The sequence below is a fragment of the Diadema setosum genome, chromosome 1 (genome assembly GCF_964275005.1).
Source record: "Diadema setosum chromosome 1, eeDiaSeto1, whole genome shotgun sequence".
Classification (NCBI taxonomy): domain Eukaryota; kingdom Metazoa; phylum Echinodermata; class Echinoidea; order Diadematoida; family Diadematidae; genus Diadema; species Diadema setosum.
The window spans coordinates 7,621,988-7,628,807 of record NC_092685.1 but is presented as its reverse complement, the minus strand read 5'-3'; the positions used below and the strand labels follow the sequence as shown (position 1 = coordinate 7,628,807).

Genomic DNA, 6,820 nt, shown 5'->3' with positions numbered 1-6,820 from the left:
ACACAAAGTTCCATGACAGTACTTAAGAGCCACTTTCAATATATGGATGAGCAAAATTTTAGCATTTTCACTTGACCCAAAACTTTTCCTACACAATCATTGTGCATTAATTTATTTGTGTATATTCATGTATGAATATACATATTTTCTCCGAATGAATATGGAGAAAGTAGTATAATTTCAGCATTCAATAATGCAATTTTAGCATTTTAAGGTGACCTTTGACCCTTGATCTTTGATTTCATGTCCCAAAACATCCACAGAGAAGCAATGTCAGGCAACACATGTACATTGTATATGCAATACGTTTCATGAAGATACCGTGAACCATTTCAAAGATATGAAGAAAAATGTGAAATTTTAGCACTGTCACTCGACCTTTGACTTTTGACCTTTGAAATTACGTTGTTACTCCAACAAAGCATAGAATAAAAATGAATCAACCAAATATTATGATCTTGGTGTCATTTTCTTTTGCATCATATACACTATTTAATCTAGGCAACACAAAAAGGGCTTCTACAATAAGGCCACCAAAATCGACCATCCCTCCTTACTATGGCCAGCTCATATAAACCTGAACAATCCCAAAGAAAATTTCCACATGCCACAATCCACAAAATCAACTATATCTTCAGAAATAGATATGTTACAAAAACAGATCAATATACGATGTTACTGTTCAATGAACATTTCAATTCAGCGCCCTAGCTGGTGTACAGTGGAGCCATTACAGCTTTACTCTTGCTCAACGAAGTTATTAAGCAATACAACAGAGGATGTTGGTGGACCATCACCCATTCCCAGCCCATACACATATTTTTGCAAATATGTTATGTATGACTGCACTGCCAGCAGTAGTTGATGTCCAACACATAAGTAAGTTTGAAACATACATCTACTGCTTTCAGCAGAGATGTGCAAGGGATCGCATCTCCTTCAACAGCCACGAATGCCTGCTCCGGATTCTTTCTCCCCCCGAAGACCAGGACATGAGGTTCTCGTTTCCCTTCCAAATACATAGGCAGGTTCGTCCAATCTATATGTAAAAAAGCAAATAAAGAAATTTCTCTAATAGCTTTAATAAGAGATTAACAAACAGATATAAGACAAATATTCAAAATTTTGATCCACAACCAAGGCATAAAAGAGAAGTGCTTTTGAATAATCTAACCAATATAAAAACACAAACATCAATCAGTGTATCAAACATGAATTCTGTTGATATACCATCATAAACATTGGGAGATTCATTCATTTTCTGAATTTGGAAAAAAATATTGCCAATGAAAGCCCCCTTCATCTACATGATTTTGCCATGCCACTTTTATATCATTTTTTTTTTTTTTTTTTTTTTACATTTCCTTCTGCACACCTCTATCTTCAGCCCTTCACCAGTTTATGGTTTTAATTTACTTGATCTTGCCTTACAATATATCAAGCAGACAGTGAGATAATTCCAGCTGCAATAAACTATGGACATACGAAGCACATTTTATTATGGTGACTGTAATTGTTATCATTATCATTAGTAGTAGCACTAGTGGTAACACTGTTATTAGTATTCTTATCATTATCATTAATAGAAATTCCATCGATTACTTACTAAATGAACAGGAATCAGCAAGCATTTTCAGAGCAATTTGACTATATGTGAATTAAAGGATAACTGTCAATTAAAGGATAAAAGGAATGTGTTCACTTGACTGAATACAGTGCACTCCCGTTACAACGAACACGGTTATAACGAAATTTCGTTATAACGAAGTAATAATGTCTATGGTACAAAATTCGCTTATAACGAACATGGTTATAGCGAAATTTTCGTTATAACGAAGTCTTTTCCGAGCCCCACGGACAAAGAAAAACAAAAGAAATGTGCTCCGTTATAACGAAATGCAGATCCCTTTCGAAAATTCGTAGCGGAACAAGCATGGGCGAACGCTTCACATCACGGTGTGTTCGCTCCGTGTGTCACGCACATTTTCCGTCAATTTTATGCTCTCTTTAATGTAATATCCAAATGAAATTTAAAAGGTACAGTGTATCATTCCGTTTAACATATCTGCACAGTGTAAGATTAGTATTCAACAAACAGAATATGATATATGCGTGGTGTCCTTGTTTTTGTTATATATTGTATTTGTTCGGTTATAACGAAATTACGTTATAAGGAAAGAAAACTGCCGGTCCCGAGCATTTCGTTATAACGGGAGTGCACTGTATAGATCTCAAGTGACAAATATTTCATAGCATGTCAACTGACCCATTCACACAACACAGGGTATTGCACTATTTTCGATGTTAGATCCCTATTTCTATCATCACCTTCTCGACATTGATGAATGCAGGCATGCTCTCTTCCATAGTTGCACGCTGTACACTTCTCTGCCCGTTTCTTCACCCCAGCTGGAAACAACAGAGGAAGAACCTGTAGAGCCAGGTTGCTCTTCTCATCATCTAAGGAGAACACAAACATTAGCAAACAAGTTCATGAAATGTGGCACGTGGAGTTTTATTATCTTTTTAATACTTTCTCTCTGTAAAAATTCAAATGACAAAGAAGATACACATTTCAATTCCAATCATCCCTTATAAAGGTTGCATTCTCTAGAGGGTTGCATTTTTTCTCAATCTATGTGTATTACCAAAATTAGTTTTATTTCATTTATTCATATCAGAGTTTTTGATTTTAAATCTTTATCAAGACTCAGGAAAAGATTCATATTTTTCAAGGATTTCAAAAGATCAATAGATTATGTATCAAATTAAAGAACATTCAATGGTATTTTAACCTGGCATTTGAAACAAAGAGAAACTTAATGCATGAGTGAACACATTCATTTTTCTCTTCTAATGTATCCAACCCCCCCCCCCCCCCCGTCAAAAAAAAAAAAAAAAAAAAAAAAAAAAAAGAATCCTCGACCGGACAGGGTCAAAATTTATGTCTCCACCTTTGCCAGATCAGGAATATGACAGTGTCAATATGAAATGTATTACACAAAGTGGAAAATAAAATCTACTTAAATGACGTTGCATCAGGCCCATTTCATATTGATCTAATGGTTCTCAACACTTAACCTGATTAAGCCCGGGCTATTTTGGCGGGGCAGCAGCTCGGGAAGGGTGTGATGTGAATAACAAGTGTGTTATGCAAATAGTGGCTGCCGGCCAGATCAAATAATGTCAACGGTGGGCGAGGTCGAGGGTCATTGACATTACGTTTGCACGTAAACCATGCAGATTCCCCATCTATAGGCCAATGTTGTGATCCCAACTCTAATATGATCGTTGTCCCTCTCATATGCAAGTATGCATGATTCATGTTTGATCCACCAAATAGCACAAGAGTGTCCTTTTCACATATAAAAACGCAATGACCTTGACCTTTAAAATTGTGACCCCAATATCTGCTTAGATCATTGTCCCTCCTATATAATGCATACACGAGTCAAATGGTTAAGTTCCCGTGAGAATTGTGCTACATTTATGTATTTTCATGGTAATGTGATACCTGAATGTGGATCTTCGACATTGAGAATCTTCTTCCACTGCACTTGTTTTTCTGCATATTCCAGAACTCTTGCTGACATTTTCGGCCATTTTTCGAAGAGGGCATCTGCAGAGTCCACTTTCGAAAAGTATCCGAAAGCCTTGATCAACCTGTGATATATAAAATCAGAAGTTAACATGTAGGCCTTTCATTATAAAATTAACAAACCCCAATCATAACTTATGCATCATCAAAAATAGGATTTCATGATTAATTATTAAAAGATATTGAAAATTTCATGGTAAGAGCAAAGGGAAAACACATAGGATGTTCAAAATAAGACATTTTGGGATCAGAAGTCAAATTTATCCATTTATAAGATGTTACCACCTTATCCTACCTCATTCTCAATTACGTTTTGGAAATCCTCTGGAAATTCATTTTTGAAAATGTATATCTTTAGGGATAGAATTGAAATATTTTAAGTTATGACCACTTTGATCCTGATAGGTGCACATTTAGGTGTCCTAAAGGATACTTTTTTGTTTAACTTAAAAACTAGAAATGTCGCTGTGCCACTGGTATGCCTCCGCCATATCACATTATTCTCCTAATGGGTACAGTACATATTGCCAGTGTGAGACCATAATATAACATGACTGGCACACAATCATTTTCTGGGGATTATAAACCCAGTTCCATGACAGTACTTAGAGCCACATCAGTTTGTCGAATTTCCCTTTAGATATGTCAGTGTCATTAGACTTTTAATTCTAGACTTAATTATAGTACATACACAGCCCTGTCGCTCAACCGGCTCCGCACGGCGTTTGGTCGGGCTATTCTAGACTAAGTCTAAAACTATTTTACACGCAAGTGCGCGCTTGCATAGTGAATGAGTGTGGACCTATTTCACGATAATGCCTCTAGAGCTTCTATTTAGGGGTTCTATATGAAGGCTAAACCTTTTGTCTGGAACTGGTGGTAGTTTCTACAGTAGACCTATAGATCCGAGGTCTAGGCTACCATTGTACCAAGCGCAAGTGTAAGTTAGATCTAGACCAAATGAGAAGAGGACTGAAAGGGCTTAGACTAGTAAAAATGAATACGTTGTAGTTAGAAGATCTAGGAGCCTAGACTAGATGTTCAATTACCAAGTTTCTAGATCTATGTGTATTTGACTATATTTCTAGCTTATCGTACCAGGAAAAGATCAAGCAACTAAGACTAACTGCTAGATTCTAGTACGGTACTTTACACGCAAGTGCACGCGTGCGAAGAAGTGAATGAGGACCTATTTCACAATAATGCCTCTAGACCTAGTACTTTACCTACATCCTTATACTATAGATCTACTAGAGTTCTTCTACATGAAGGCTAGACCTTTTGTCTGGTACTACTAGTACTGGTACTGGTAGATAGGTCTAGGTCTACACTACAGTACAGAGACTCGATAGATAGATCACCGGTCTATAGGCTACCACTGTACCAAGTGCAGTTAGAACTAGGTGCCAAAAATAGATCTTGGACCGAAGGAAAGAGGACGGGTGGGGACTGACAGGGATGAGCCAAAATGAATTAAGCCCCCTAAAATGACGGAGATCGGCTCGTTCGCCTGTGACCTGCGAGTGCGCGGTTGTTTGTGAATTCATTCGAAAAGTGAACCTTCTGCTAATTGAAAGGTGGTGAAGTGCGGTAAATCTGATTACATCACCGTAATCGTCTCTAACCAAATAAGTAAAGACCTCCCAATATTGTAACAGCATATCTTACAATTGCTTGAAACCATATTTGTCACAAAGCCGATTTTGGGGGGATTTTTTTTTTTTTTTTTTTTTTTGGCAATGTTCACCGATGTTTACGCTGCTAATCATTGCCGCCCAACAACGCAACGGTTCATGCAGCACATTTTACACATTTGATTTAGGCTAGGCGCGAACAATTTGAGGCAACTTGATAGGCCCACAGAAGGCAGTAAGCAGCTCTCCCCAGAGCTCGCTCAATTTTAGCGAATTATCTTTTTAGATAATACTGAATCAATACCTAATATGAAGCTGTACACTACAAGCTTCTAAACACGATTTAAAATATGCTACAAAATAAATACAGCACTTACCCTCAAAATTTTTGATAAATTTGTCGAGGCCCCACTCAGAAAGCTCGTCATCCACAAACTCCATTTTGATCAAGTACGTACTACCATCGTACGTACATGTACGTGGCGCTTGTATGCTAGGGTAGATGCGTTACATATACGCTCAGCATACACTCCTCACTGATCGTGCGATCGAGTACGCTTTTGCTCTCTGCCTGCGCCGCCATCTAGCTCTTTGCGTGCAGCGCGCAGACAAGAGCCAATCACGTTTCAAAGAAGTGTTGACAAGACGGTTCTAGCTAAAGCGTAAAAACGATTGACTCGATTGTAGTCAAATTTGCTTGAAAGTTGATAGAATTCTAGTCAAAATAACTAGAATTTAGTTGAAAAAATATGAACCAAAAATCTAGTCACAAAATGACTAGATATTTTTAAGAGTGCAGTGCTTCGATAATGCTACTCTGTGCTAGAATCATGATTATGATGATTTTATGGTGATGATAGAAGGGATGGTGACTTTGATGATAGTAACTGCATAGCTTTAACTCAGATGAAACATCATGTCAACGTATTATGCACAGTATACAATTACAAATAGAACCTCGACAGATTATCTCATTTGTAATAATATTATGTCACTTCCTGTTCCCTTCCCATCATGTGCATTATCTGTCCAACCATTGTTTCAAAGAGATCTTCTTGTGAACATACTGGAAAATATTTACTGATTACTTTATATGATAACCGATTTACTGATATTTACTGCATTTGTTTTGCCAATTAAAATTGTTTTGAAACACAACAGGCCCATCTACACTGTATGACCCAAATTTCTCTGATAGATGAGAAAAATATAGAAAGCTTAGGGTGCTAGGGGTCATCCAAGATTGTATTTTTAGCTCAGTAATGATTTTTTCATGGATGCACATAGCAGATGTGCTTCATGTCAGTGCTCAGTCATGAGCAATATTTTGATAATCCAACAATCTTATCAAAGTTTGTTGCCTGTGGGGTGATAGTCACTGCCTTTGAACCAGAATCTTAGAAAGTCTGTCATGTGACTTGAAAATTGACCTTTTTTTTTTCCTCTTGATTTTTTTTTTTCATAAGAAGTGTAGATTGTGAAGCAAGTATGGTCATTTGCTACGATTACTCATGCATCTGGCCATGTGATGCATGTTTGTAAATAAATCTGCACCCTTGCTAGGGCTGCATTGCTGCAAATGTGTGAA

At 37.2% G+C, this 6,820-nt stretch overlaps 1 pseudogene; it reads right to left on the bottom strand.

Annotated features, from left to right (window-relative positions):
• Nucleotides 1-907: 907 nt before the first annotated feature.
• Nucleotides 908-5,654, bottom strand: LOC140226432 (uncharacterized; annotated as a pseudogene).
• Nucleotides 5,655-6,820: the final 1,166 nt, after the last annotated feature.